Source organism: Nyctibius grandis, chromosome W, assembly GCF_013368605.1.
Source record: "Nyctibius grandis isolate bNycGra1 chromosome W, bNycGra1.pri, whole genome shotgun sequence".
Taxonomy (NCBI): Eukaryota; Metazoa; Chordata; class Aves; order Nyctibiiformes; family Nyctibiidae; genus Nyctibius; species Nyctibius grandis.
The window spans coordinates 5,193,613-5,207,851 of record NC_090694.1 but is presented as its reverse complement, the minus strand read 5'-3'; positions in this window follow the sequence as shown (position 1 = coordinate 5,207,851).

Below are 14,239 nucleotides of genomic sequence, written 5' to 3'. Positions count from 1 at the left end.
ACCATAGAGGAAATAAAAAAAATATCTACTGTGACATTTGATCTATTCCACAAGATACAACCCAACCCAGACCTTAGTCCCTTCAGATGGGTAGCTAAGGCTCTAAACTTGATAGGTAAAGTACTAAACGAAACCCTCTCACCGTTTCCCTTGTAGATTATACTCCTTTGGTTTAGCAGGATCACAACACTTACTGTGATATATCCCACGACGATCGGCAGTGATGGAGTCACGGGGTGGATAATGTGAGACCCAGATGTTGGGGGATATTATTGCAGCTAAGGGAAAGAATCAAGAGCTGAAGTCAACAAGCTCTCCAAGCAAGGCCACAGGCCAATCTCCTGTGTGCTTCCCACGGAGCCTCTGCATACTTGACAGTAAACATCACTGTGAACAGTGCTGGACTTGGCACCTGCAGGATCATGTTACAGCACAGGGGGATGGTGAAAGGACTGACCAATGGGAGGTTGCAGGGGGGCGAGTGGACAGCGTGTGGCAGAAGCGGGGCGACCAATCGGGTTTTGCATGGACAGTGCCTGTCTGCATGTACGGAAGCAGATATGTTATAAAAAGGGTCTTTTTTTTTGTAATAAACGGCTTCGGCTTAGGCTTATGCTTGATTCACATTGGATTGTGTACTGTTGTTACTGCCACACCCGGACCTCAAAGCTGTGGTCTGTACTTATGCTAAAGGCCTGCTGAAGACAGGGAATGCCATAATTGTGCAGGTGGAAAGTGGGACCGGGCATAGGCCGTGTAGCTTCTCCCTGCCTAGCACAACCACCCTTACTGTGCAGACCACAATAAGGATGCCTCCGCCACTCCTCCATCGCTTATCCATAACCAGAAGTTGTGGCCTAAACTCATGTCGAGAGCCTGTTGCATTTAAAATGGATACCAGAAAATAAGTGCTCTGATGAGGTCGAGCCACTGCTGTCTACTTGTAACTATACTACACAAATATGACAGTGTGGTTGCAAGTGGGTGGTAGTGTTTCTTGTCTCTCCTCCTCAGACTTTACTATGAATATAGCAGTGTGTGTGTGTATTTTTGCTGAACCACAAGGACTTTTCCTTCCCCTTTCACTACCCGTTTATCAGTAAGGACCAACCCTGTTTTACCACCCAGACCTTGGTGGGCGTTTGAAAAGTCTAAGGGATTATCACCACATCACATATGTAGTTATGTAACTCGAGGGTATAAAATCTGACCGAGGGAACCACTCTTTGGAGCTCCCTCTCAGCTGGTCTGAGACCCCGTTATGCCCAACCTCGCTTCTGCCGTATCAACAGCTGCATCGGACTACTGGACAGGTTGTATGGTCCCTTTCCCTGCTAGAGCTTTGTATTTTACCCCACTGTTATTTGTGTTATTGTGTGTTGCTATTATTTGCATTATTGTGTGTTGAGCTCGCGAGACTGTTTAAGGTTGTTTTGCTTAAGGACAATGACAAGTGTGATAATAAAGCTGTTTAAATGAATTAACTGCCTGGCATTGAGTCCGTGAAGCGGGGTATCTAGTAACAGTAAAGTTACTAAGTGGACTAATCACCTGACTCCGAGTCAGTGGAGCGAGGTGTCCATATTATTCTGCTGCGTCCCTGACCCAGTTGTGACAGTGGATTACCCTAGTTCTGGTATTAACCCTTCTTTGTATAGATGTTTTTTGGTTCTTTTATACATTTGGTTGAAAACAGTGGGCAAACCATCACCAAAATGGGCTCAACCATGCGTTGACAACCCCATTCTGTGAGAGTTATTCTCAAAACTGTGTTAGTACAATACCTTTCTTTACTGCTTTTACTAATACCCCCTGGTCTTAGTTATAAGGAACACAATTCCTTTGTGTTGTTGTCCCATCACGTGGCCAACCTAACTACCTGCAAAGGAGCCCAAAGTGCGTACAACCCTCCTGAAAGTGGTTAAACTTGTTTTCTGGATGGGGATTATCATCATGGTTTAGTAGTTTATTTAGTTCATTGCTAAAAATCTTTTACCTGTGGTTGTTATACTTTTGATAGCCTGCTGTGCTTTTACTTGTATTCAGGATTGTTTACAGAATATGCTTATGAAATCTATACAAGCGTATCGAAGAGTCCTCATACAAGACCAACTATAGATGGGCAGGGATGCCTAAAAAAAAAACAAAGGGAGGACTGTTATAGGAGTTTGATTAACTGTATTCTCTCTGAATAGTCTCATTTAGCATTAGTAGCTGTCCTGGTTTTCCTTAGTCAGTTTTTCCAGAGCCGAGACATGGGCCTGCAGTGGGGAAGAAATACTATCTTCATACTGTCGCATACAGTTAGCCATTTCACCCACACTAGGCCGTGCCATAGCATCTTCTCCCCATACTAATATTGACAATGTATGGGTATATGCCGGTGGAGCACTCTGCACAACCTTCCGGAACATGGATCGGTTGCATTCCACTTCTTCAGGATTTACAGGATCTACAATTTCCCGTGGGTCTCTATAAATGATCTCTTGCACAGCTAGTTCTCTAAGGTAGTTAATACCTTTTTCTATAGTGGTCCATTTGCTTAGGTGGCTCAGAACATCATCTTTATAGGGATACCTGCTCTTTACAGCTGACAAGAGTCGCCTCCAGAGGCTGATAGTGTTTGACCTTCTTGCAAGTGCCTTATCAATACCACCATCTCTGGACAGGGATCCCAACTGTCTGGCTTCTGTACCATCCAAGTCCATGCTATCCACCCCATTATCCCAGCATCGGAGCAACCAGGTAATAATTGGCTCACCTTCATGACGGCTGAAGTCTTTCCTTATATTTCGCAGGTCCTTCAGGGATAAGGAGTGGTAGGTTATCTCTACATCCGAGTCCTCCTCCTCCTGTGATAGTTCTGCTTTAGAAGGACCTTTCTTCTGTGATGGGTCTGCTTTAAAAAGATGATCAAGGAGACCCTCATCTGTGTCGGGCCCTGTCTCTGCCTGAGAAGGGCCCTCACCTGGGTCATGTGATGGCTCTGCCTTAGAAGGCTCTGAGTCATCATCCTTCTCTTCATGAGCTGATTTCTTTTGGTGTTTCTTCCTGGTTACAGGGGCGGTTGGTACAGATCGGGTAGATGCTGGGGTTTGAGTGGATTTAGTGGCTGTAGCGGCAGCATAACACCTACAGCTGTCCCTGCACCGACATTTAATCTCATACCACATCAGAAACTGAGACACATTCAGGACACCCGAAAATAAAAACATGCTCCATCCGAATTTCACAGAATCTAGTGGAATCAGCTTGGCAAAAAAGGGGAAGGTACTAACGGAATCAGCTAAAGGACGCACAGAGTGCGCAGATGAAGTCGCTGCTACCGATTCGCGATTAAAGCTGCCCATCATTGTGTCATAGAGATAAGAGATCGGAATAATAACTACCCAGTTTATCACGACATAAATCAGTATCAAAACCCATACCAAAACAATACATTTCGACCAGCGCCCACTGCTAAACTGCATGTAAACACTAACAAACAGCGCATACAGCAAGTAAGGTATTATTACACTTAACTCTGTAAAAAGCTCTATAAAGAGAGGAGATAACACAGCGTTCAAAAATGACATTACCATCTTAGCTATCTGTTTTAATTTCCAACCCCTCGTAAATCTCAAAGGAAGAAATCTGATGATACTCTCCCAGCTGAGCTCTCCGGGTCTCCTCCCATCGGAGCTGGGATTCGACTTATCAGAGCAACCTGTCGGAGCTTCTCTCGTGCCCCACGTTGGGCGCCAATAAATCTGTCACGGTTTAAAGCTGGGCTGGCTATTAAACCTGTTAACCCTCCCCCTCCTCCCAAAGGGAAAGGGAAAAGGGAAAGAGACTTCTCCCAAAGGGAAAGGGAAAAGGGAAAGAGACTTCCAGGTTGGAAAGTTAAAACAGTTTTAATAAACTATAATAATGAAAAAGAGTATAATAATAATAATAGAAATAATCAAATATATACAAATATATACAAATATATACAAAACCAAAATCGAGCTCCCCCGATGTCGGCCATGTCACCACCGGCACTGCAGGGCAGGCTCCGGGAAGGCCCAGGCTGGGCCCAGCGACGGTCGAGAGCTGGATTCAGGGATGCACGGATCGGGATCGGGGGCAGCAGGAAAATGGAGAGAGTCCTCTTTGGACACCAGCCATAGCAGAAAGAGCGCAAGACCCTCGTGATCCCCCTGCTTTATACTGAGAATGACGTGTATGGGATGGAATACCTTAGCTGGTCAATTTTGGGTCACCTGCCCTGTCCGCTCCTCCCTGCAGGTGCGACCCCCCCTTCGGCTCTTCACTCATAAGCAGTGAGGAATTTAGCAGTGACCTTGGTTTCTCTAGGAATAAGTACAGCAAGAGCCTTTCTGCACAACATCCCTACCGGTGCCTCAGCGATAACTACAAACTTTGAGCGTTATCAGTCCTAGAAGCAGACACTGTCTGCAAAACATGCAGTTACTTTCAGAAAGTGCAGTTACTTAGAAGAGACTTAGCTGAAAGGAAAAATCACTGAAAAGAAAATTGGCCTGGTTTAGGCCAAACCAGGACAGTAGCTTAGCACTAGTAGCTAAACTAGTTGAAGCCTTGGGCCGTAAGAGCTGACAAAGAGTAAATTTTTTTGATAAAACTAATGCTGCTAACACAGAACTAGCTGAATCTGGCAGATGCGAGCAGAATGAAGATGATAAGGACCAAGGAAACAATTCCAAGAGAATGAGGTAACTTCAGAAGAAGGCCAGCCCAGCGACAAAGAAAACCAATAAGAAATCAAGAGACCACCGACCAGAATTAAGTGATTGGACTTGGGGATCGGGTGCTGGGTGGTACGGGTATAATTGGGGGGTGTGATCTGGGGTAGGGGTCCCTCTCTGGAGGCACCCAGCTTGAGCTGTAACCTGAGAACTAATAAAAGAGGAATTGGAAACCTTCACTCAGACTTTACATTGCTCAGCAGGATCCTAGGGTCGGACCCTGTTACGGTGGCTGGTGTGCGTAAATCCATAACAGGAACAGAGAGGGTTTCCACAAATTTTTCCTGGGTTGCTTTGCTGTCTTCAGCAGAAAAGTCTCATGTTTTAGACTGCGCTTATTTGAATGCCAAGGACTACAGTAGGGCTACTAGCAATGTTACATACTTGAGATGCTCCTCTGGGGCCTGGTCAACTCACTGCCCTGGAGAAGCAGATCAAAACTATTGTCCGAGGAGTATATCAGAACCCCGCCTACAACCTGTGCCCTGAGTCAGCTTGGAGGTTTCTGCTATAGCCAGCTTTCTCCCAGAGAGAGTCTGCTTTCCCAGAACAGAGGTGCTGGAGAGATGGAGTCTCGCTGTTCGAGGAAATTGACCAGACGTGGGTGCGGTGGGCGGCAAGGAAGGCACAGACTCTGAGATCGAGGATGCAAGGGCCTGAAGCCGAAAGGCCTAAGGCTTTTTATTGTTATGCTACTACCCTATTTAACTGCTACAATGCAGGAGCCAGACTAGGCAGTTCAAGATAACATCAACATTCACACACTAAGCACTCATCACCCATTCTGGGAAGAGCCAGTGTTCTGGACTCAAAACATCAACAACCATTCCTTGTTTTCAGCTCTGTGTTCAGAACTGACCTTCCACACATGTTTACTTCTTTCATGCCTCAAAAAGCCCTGTGAACTGGTCTCGGCTCCTTTATCTTAGAAGCAAGCAAAAACTATTCTCAGTGCAGTGTTCCCAAGCAAATCTTATGCTCCCCAAGTAAAGCACAGCTGTTTGCAGACTGAGGGTCTTCCACATTTCCCCCTTTTTTGTTTATTTGATGATAAGGGTGGTCATGATGTGGGCTTCGGCTTTTCAGAGTCCTCTGATTGCAGACCAGGTCTCTGAAGCAGCACTTGGGGCAAAGGCACACAAGCAGGGACGCAGGCACCGCGGAGTTCAGTTCCTGCTAGAGAGAAAGTGAAAGAGATTCCGGGCCTGCTGCCTTCGCCTGTATATTAGGGATTTCTGCCAGGCGGCATTTTTCCACTGTGCTTTGATCTTTCTCATAGCAGGGCAGGAATCTCAGGCATAAACAATTAGGTGCCCTTGAGTCTTATCACAGGCCTATGTTATCTGAATGAAGATGCTCTACTTGTCCAGCACACAAGACTAAATAACAGTTAGTAGTATGATATATGTGTTTTTTGACACCCCAGGTGCAAGTCACTTGAGCGTGTTTACAATCCTCCTCGCCCATCTTCCGTTATATTCCCACATTCTACCCCCTCGCTCAAGAGACTGCTTCTCCTGGGGAGTGCAAAGCTGGACGTGCACATTTGGCTTGCGGGGTGTAGAGCAGAGCAATATACAGAGACATGCAATAAATACATATAGAAAAAGGAATAAACATAGATATCTATACAATAATGCTGTAGCATCACTAATTACAAAGAAGGGCCAAAGATAAACAAGACTGTGAACAACATCCCTGTAGTGTCCAAATTTACTTGATTCACACGCTCTAGAAGAGATAACTGCTGTGAGAATCAAAACAGTATCTTCTCCTCAGAGCCACCTGCATGTGTCAACAGAAAGGCCTTAACCACGCTTGCGTGGAAGCGAAGTCACACAGCAGACAGTACAACTATGGGGGGACCACGACCACCAGAGACCACCCAAGACCCCTCGCAGCATGCTACTTGCGTGCTCATCCAGTCATTTCAGCATTCCCCAAGTAATGCTGGGTGTCAGGTTGACTGTTCTACATCGCTTGCGTGGTCCCTGTGCTTTCAACATCTGCATTTCTGGTACCGGGTTCTGGTTGTGGTTTCTCCAGCTCATGGTATGGCTTCACGCATCTCGCAGGTAGCCAACGAGGACCTGTTGGGAGTAAAACACAAGCATATCCCCTCCCCCATGTCAACAATTCTACTGGTCCACGCCAATCAGTTGGGCCTGGCAGATCTTTATACCAAACCTTAGGATTTTGTGTAAAGGGAACTTTAGCCTGAAAATGTCGTTCCACTGCTGTGGTATCTAATCGAGAAGATGACCGATTTAGAAAATTTAAAGTGAACACAGCCATATCTAATTGTTCTTGAGGAGCTGTGGCTACACTCCCCCTTTTTTGTTTTTGCAACATGTGTTTCAAGTTTTGATGTGTCCGTTCAATTATGGCTTGTCCGGTGGGGGTGTGCGGGATACCTGTAACGTGAGACAAACCCCACTGTTGTAGGAATAAGGCCGCTGCTTGAGATACATAGGCAGGTCCATTGTCTGTTTTTATTTGTTTAGGGAGACCCATAAGTGCAAAGCACCTTGTCCAATGTTTCTTAACATCCTGAGTCCGTTCCCCTGTAGCTGCAGAAGCAACAACATAACCAGAAAAGGTATCCACAGTAACATGAACATACTTTTGCCTGCCAAAAGGTGCATAATGTGTAACATCTGTTTGCCAAATTTCATTAGCCTTCAGTCCCCTGACATTTACACCATCATGATAAGTTGCAGTATTATATAGTTGACAATCGTTACATGCCCGAATAATATCACGAGCCTGCGTTTTTGTGAGAGCAAATTCTTTCTGTAAACTGCGAGCATTTTGATGGAAAAAGGAGTGAGATAATTGTGCATGTTGAAATCGTTGAGTAAGGGAGGATGATGTTATGGGCAAAACAGTGTACTTATCAGCTACTGCATTCCCTTCTACCAGAGGTCCTGGCAAGCGAGTGTGAGACCTAATATGAACAATAAAGCAAGGATGCTGTCGTTGCTGAAGCAGAGTTGCAATAGCAAGGAAAAGTTTATACAGCTCTTTATTGCTAATTTCTTTGATAAATGCAGCTTCTAAGCGGTTAATAGCGCCAACAGCATATAGTGAATCTGATACAATATTAATAGGTTCGCTTGCAAACAATGTCAGAGCTAAATGTATTGCAGACAATTCAACAATCTGAGTGGACGCTTCCACAGTAACAGATGTGTGTTGCCATTGTGCCTTTTCTTTCCAGGCCACTACGGCCTTCTTTGTTTTACCTGAGCCGTCTGTAAAAACCGTTTTTGCATTTGGTATAGGGTGAGGCACCATCACTCTCTGTGGCTGTAAACAGAGGGAAGGTAAGGCTTGCAAGATTTTATTCCGTGGCAAAGTAAAATGGATATCATTCAAATAATCAGCCAGAGCAGCCTGAAATTCAAGGCTGTCCCTCATCAGAGTAATGTGCGTTTCCTTATGAAAGGGTAGGTAAATAATGTCAGGGTCTCGACCTGTCAGCTGCTGTATCCTGAACCGTCCTTTCTGAATCACCATAATGACCATCTCCAAAGGAGTCATAATTGTTTTTGTAAAGGTGTGTGATAAGAAAATCCATTCCAGGGTAACTAATTGCTGTGATTCTGTCAATTGAGCAAATAGCCCATAAGGCTGGAATTTCGTGTGAATCACAAAAAATAGAAGAGGCAAGTGTAAGATTATACGTCCTGCTTGGGAAGTTGTAAGTTTTTGAATTACCAATGCCAATTCCTGTTTTGCTTTGTCAGAAAGGATTCGAGGCGAAGTTAAATCTGAATCCCCCTTCAAGGTGTTAAACAGGGTACTTAACTGTTCAGTAGAAATACCCAGCACAGGACGAATCCAATTAATTGTCCCTAGTAGTTGCTGCAAATCATTTAATGTAGAGATATTATTTACCAAACGAAGTTGTTGTGGCCGTAAGGTTCTGGTAAACAGTACCCATCCCAAATACTTCCAGGGCGGTTCTGTTTGTATTTTTTCTGCGGAAATATGAAGCCCAAATTGTTGTAAGGAGTCTTTTAGATGATTTACAGTTTTCATCAGTTCTGTCTGTGTCAAAGCTGCAATGAGAATGTCATCCATATAATGGTAAATAAGAGACTGTTTAAAAATACTTCGAGTCGGCTCTATTGCAGCAGAGACCACTAACTGACAAATTGTGGGACTGTTCATCATGCCCTGTGGGAGAACCTTCCTTTCTGCTCATCTTTTTTCTTTACTGTCGGCTTTGGGCAGTTCTTTTTAATATGCCCCATTTGATTACACTCAATACATTTCATTTCTGCTCGTCCCACAACGAGTTGCTGAGCCAAGGCACTTGCAAGTAAAGTAGCTTTATGCTCTTCAGAACCCACATTCTGACAGGCTTTAATAAATTCTGCTATACTTTCGTAAGAGTTTTTTAGAGGGCCCAAAATTCTTTGACAATCTGCATTTGCATTTTCATAAGCCAATTGTAATAACAGCGTTTCTACTGTATTTTCATCATCAATCTGCCTGCTCAGTGCTGTTTGTAAACGATCAATAAATGTAACATAGGGTTCTTGAGCTCCTTGCCTGACTGCCGCAAAAGAGGGCTGGCGTTTCCCTGCCTCCGGAATGCGTTTCAGGCACTTTAAAGCCAATGCAGAGATCTGTTGTAAACGCTGCCGAGGTAACCCTGCCTGTACCTCTGGTATTGCATACTGATTAACTCCCAAATATTCTTGCCTATTTTCCAAAGTGTCTGCAGAAACAGCCTCCTGGTACTCTGCCAGCCACACTGAATACTGTGCAGGTGTTAAAATCATCCGTAAAAGTGACTTCCAATCATGTGGAGTCATAGTATAGGATTCCCCAATGACTGTTACTAAATTTGAAGTATAGTTACTGTGCAAACCATAGTCTCTCACCGCGGCCCGTACTTCCTTAATCATTTCATAACTAAGGTATTGATACTCAGGAGAATGATATGGACGATAGATTACCGGCATCGGATGAGACTCTGATGCCTTTTCAGCAAAGCCAATAGGTGGCTCGGCAGACGCAGGATACGGAGGAGCTGTTGGTGTTAACTGTGCTCTGCCCGTAGCCGCTGCCGCTGCTGCTGCCGGCTGCGAGACCCCCCGCACCGAAGGGACGGCTGCAGCCGTTTCTTTTACCGATGTTAATGCTGGGTATAAATTGGACTGTATGTCTGGATCTGTGAAATCAAGATCGTAAGGATCGTCTGATTCTCCAGAGACTGTTTCATATACAGGCTCCTGTTGCTCCGTCACATCCACTAAGGTGTTAATAGGAGTGGATGCCAGAGATTGCAAATACTCCTCTGCAGGCTGGAGTGCAGAGAGTGCTGTAAAAACAACCCTCCACGTTGCTTCTAAATCCTTTAGAATATCAGACTGCAACGCGTTCCGTTTTTGTATTTCTACTCCCACTTTCGCCCAAATCTTTGCATCGTAAGTCCCTGATACAGGGAACCAGGTACAGTTGTCTTTGATCCATACTAATAACTGCACCAATTTCGCTAATTGGACCTTATAGCCCTGTTCGCGTAATATACGCTGTAATACCTCAGTGTAGAGCTTATGCTCTTGGGAACTAGCCTGTCCCATGTTTATTGCGATCGCGGAACTCACTGATTCTGGGGACTCTCCGGTCCTGGGGACTCTCCGGTCCTGGGGATTCTCCGATCCTGGGGATTCTTCGATCCTGGGGACTCTCCGGTCCTGGGGACTCACTCTCCGGTCCTGGGGACTCTCCGGTCCTGGGGATTCTCTGATCCTGGGGACTCTCAGGTCCTGGGGACTCTCCGGTCCTGGGGACTCACTCTCCGGTCCTGGGGACGGACTCTCCAGTCCTGGGGATTCTCCGATCCTGGGGATTCTCCGATCCTGGGGACTCTCAGGTCCTGGGGACTCTCCGGTCCTGGCGCGCGCTAGCCCCTGACAATCCTTCGATCAGAGTCGCCGCCGCTTCTTCGTTAATCTTCAACCTTGTTCGGGCGCCATTTGCGGCGGGCGGCAAGGAAGGCACAGACTCTGAGATCGAGGATGCAAGGGCCTGAAGCCGAAAGGCCTAAGGCTTTTTATTGTTATGCTACTACCCTATTTAACTGCTACAATGCAGGAGCCAGACTAGGCAGTTCAAGATAACATCAACATTCACACACTAAGCACTCATCACCCATTCTGGGAAGAGCCAGTGTTCTGGACTCAAAACATCAACAACCATTCCTTGTTTTCAGCTCTGTGTTCAGAACTGACCTTCCACACATGTTTACTTCTTTCATGCCTCAAAAAGCCCTGTGAACTGGTCTCGGCTCCTTTATCTTAGAAGCAAGCAAAAACTATTCTCAGTGCAGTGTTCCCAAGCAAATCTTATGCTCCCCAAGTAAAGCACAGCTGTTTGCAGACTGAGGGTCTTCCACACGTGGGTACCTCTAGGTTTGCTTTATTGACAACTCAGAGTTGGGCCACCACCTCAGTGAATGGCAACTAACAGTAAAAACTCTATACCTTATATACTCTTTAAAATACATTACGTAAGATACAAAGTCTTCAGTACTTTTCCACGAATTCTCGGTTCCTGAATCTTCTCGTTTGTCAAAAGTCCATCACAATCCCTCTTTCTGGCCTTGAAGTCTTCAGGGTCATCTTGGTCACTTATCTCCTCGTCCATCTTCTTCTGTACACACAGGTGTGTTTACCTTACAATTCTAAGAAAACTTCAGGATGTTCTATTAACTATATACCACAATGTAGACCTAAGTTGAGCGGTTTTCTACCTCTGTAGTCTCATGCTCTTTTGATAAATGCTTATTTTCCAAACAATTAATTATCTTTTGATATATCTAAACTTCTAAGAAACTACTGATTAACTTGACTGGGTTTTAAGCCAGCCCTGGAGGGGGCTATACAAAGGCCCAATGAGCAGCATTATGGTTGCGTTGTGGTTCTCAGAATTTCTGAGCACCTGTGGCTATTGTTTCCTTAACTCTATCCACTATTCTTATAGTCCATCTATTTATTCTATCTTTATTAATTTTCCTATCTAGGTCTAAACTCTTTGATCTAAACATAAAGCAAAGCAAATCATTTATTTTCTTTTACACTTGCTTCATCCCAGGAAGTGGTGCGTCAGTACCTAGCAGTACAGAGGCCAAGTACGGAGGCCTGTCAGGGGAGAGGGGAGTGGAGTGGGGAGCTGTATGTATCCTGAGCACAGCCCAGGCAGGGCTAGTGCTGCTCCCAGGGGTGACCCCTGGGCACTTGGGCCAGCCTCCCCTGTTCAGTGCTTCAGCTGTGCTGACACAGTGTAGGGGCATGAGCTTTGCCAGGATCTGCCAAACCTGCTGGTCCCAGTCCTGACAGAGGCTTCCTCCCTTCCGGGGTGCAGACCTGCCTGCAAGGAAAACCCCAACCCGTGTCCAAACAGAGGCGTGGCTGGCTGTGACACAGGGCTGATGCCATCTGCCTTGGCTGCCAGCCCCAGGGTTAATTAGAGCCTGTGACACAGCTGGGATGATCTCCTCCCCATTACCTGTCCTCACACTCAGCTCCCTCATCTGGCTTCTAAGCTTCTTTTGCAACACCCTGCATTCCACAGTAGTGCTGGGGACCTGCTCCTTCCCTGCTAAGGACTGAATCCCCCTTCATGTCTTGCAGGTGACCCAGCTGCTGCCTCCTAACTGGTACAGGCCCTGTGGAAACTGAACTGAAAGCAGGAGGCAGCTGCTCACTGGCAGAAGTTCTCCCAGAGCTCCCCTGGGGAGGAAGGGCAGAGATGATGTGTAGAGGGATGGGTGGGATCTCAGCTGGCCACACGAGAGAGCTCCAGCAGCATAGCCCATGTTTCAAACTATGTGGACAGTTTAGTTCAGCTCCTGCTAGCCTGCACCCACAGCTCAAATGTATCTGAGGAGCTTCCCCCTCATGTCTGCTCTGAGAGACAATGGGCTGTGGCTCTGCAGGACTCCCCGGGGCACAAAAGAGCTGACATGGAGCCAAAGCCTGGTTCTGTGATGGTGAATGGGAGGGCAGAAGCTGGGGGCTCTGTGCAGCGCATGGAGAGTGAACTTCCTAGTCAGACTATGGCAAGGGAATGCTGCAGTCCTTAATGCTGCAACACTCTCTTCTCTTTCAGGCCCTTCCCTTTGTACCTGGTTTTGTGTCTGAAGCAGGCGACCTTCCCACACAGTGAATCTCTTGCCAGAAGCATACAAGATTACCTCAGGACTACAAGCCAGGACCCCTCAAGCTAACCCAGTCAGTCTCCCCATCCCCACCTGCTGAAGTCTCCCTGCACCAGGCTGGCATGAGGCCTTTGAGGACTCCTCCAAGACTCAAAATTATTCTTGGATAAAGCTAGATTCTCAAAGGACTGAAACAGAATAGATCCCCTTTTCTAATAGAGCTGAGGCTTTTTTTTTAGTTCATTTTACTGTATCCTTTTTCCAGAGCGAACCTTTGCAGTCATAGCCTTGACACTGCCTGGAGCTGCTATGAGCCTGTGGGAGATCAAGGACAGAGATATCCTCATTCCTTTGAAGTTGGCATCGGCTGTGCTGCTGTATGCAGTGGGGCCAGCTCTATGCTCCCTGCTCCAGGGAGCTGGTGTCAGAGCCAGACGGTCTCATAAGGTAAAGGGTTTGTCAGATCATCTGTCCTACCCGTGCTTTGTATACTGGCGCTTAACTACAGTGACCGAGTATGGAGCCGAGAGAAGTGGTTTTGGCTGAAGTACGCGGCTCTAGGTCTGACTTCTACTGCCCTGTGCTAGCCAGGGAAGTCGGCAGTGTTGAGACCCGTGCCTGTGTGTCTCCTGCGTCCCTGGGGGGGGTGTGTGGGTGTGTGTGTGTCTGTGCCAACTGCACTACATGGCTCTGGGCCCCTTTGTGTGACAGTGAGCAGGGGTGAAGGGGCTCCTGCCTGGTGTTTGGTGCAGTTAATTTTGGGTAAGGAAGGTCCCACAACCACATTAGCCAAGCTTTTGGCAAGCCTTGCCTCCCACAAGAAGGAAGAAATGGTTGGGAACTGCAAGGCAAAGGGTGAGTTGAGGGAGAGGAAACAAGACCCAACAAACCTCAGGAGAAGCATGAGGTAGGAGCTGCTGTGGCCTCCTCTGAATGCTGGAGGGCCTTGAGTGGGCTTTGCCCTGAAATTCCTTCAGAAAAAATATCCTGGAGACTGAGGGATGAACAGAGGGGACTGGAAACTCAGATGTTGAGGGACAATGCCTTGCTGGGAGAGGTTAAATTCAGCAGAGCCAGACTCCTCCGGATTGGGAGAGCCCCACAGCTGCTCTTCTTCAGTCCCACCTTACTGCCTGGGCTTTAAAAAAAGGAGGGCAGAAGAGAGGAAACAGGGATTAAGTACTAGTTGGCCCCTTGGAACAGAGCACCAGGTAATTAAATTATTCATAAGCACCTAAGAGAAAACAAGGGAGTGCCTGCTGGCACCAGATGGTTGACAACAGGCGTTCCCCCTGATGTGAGCAGGGCCAGGGCT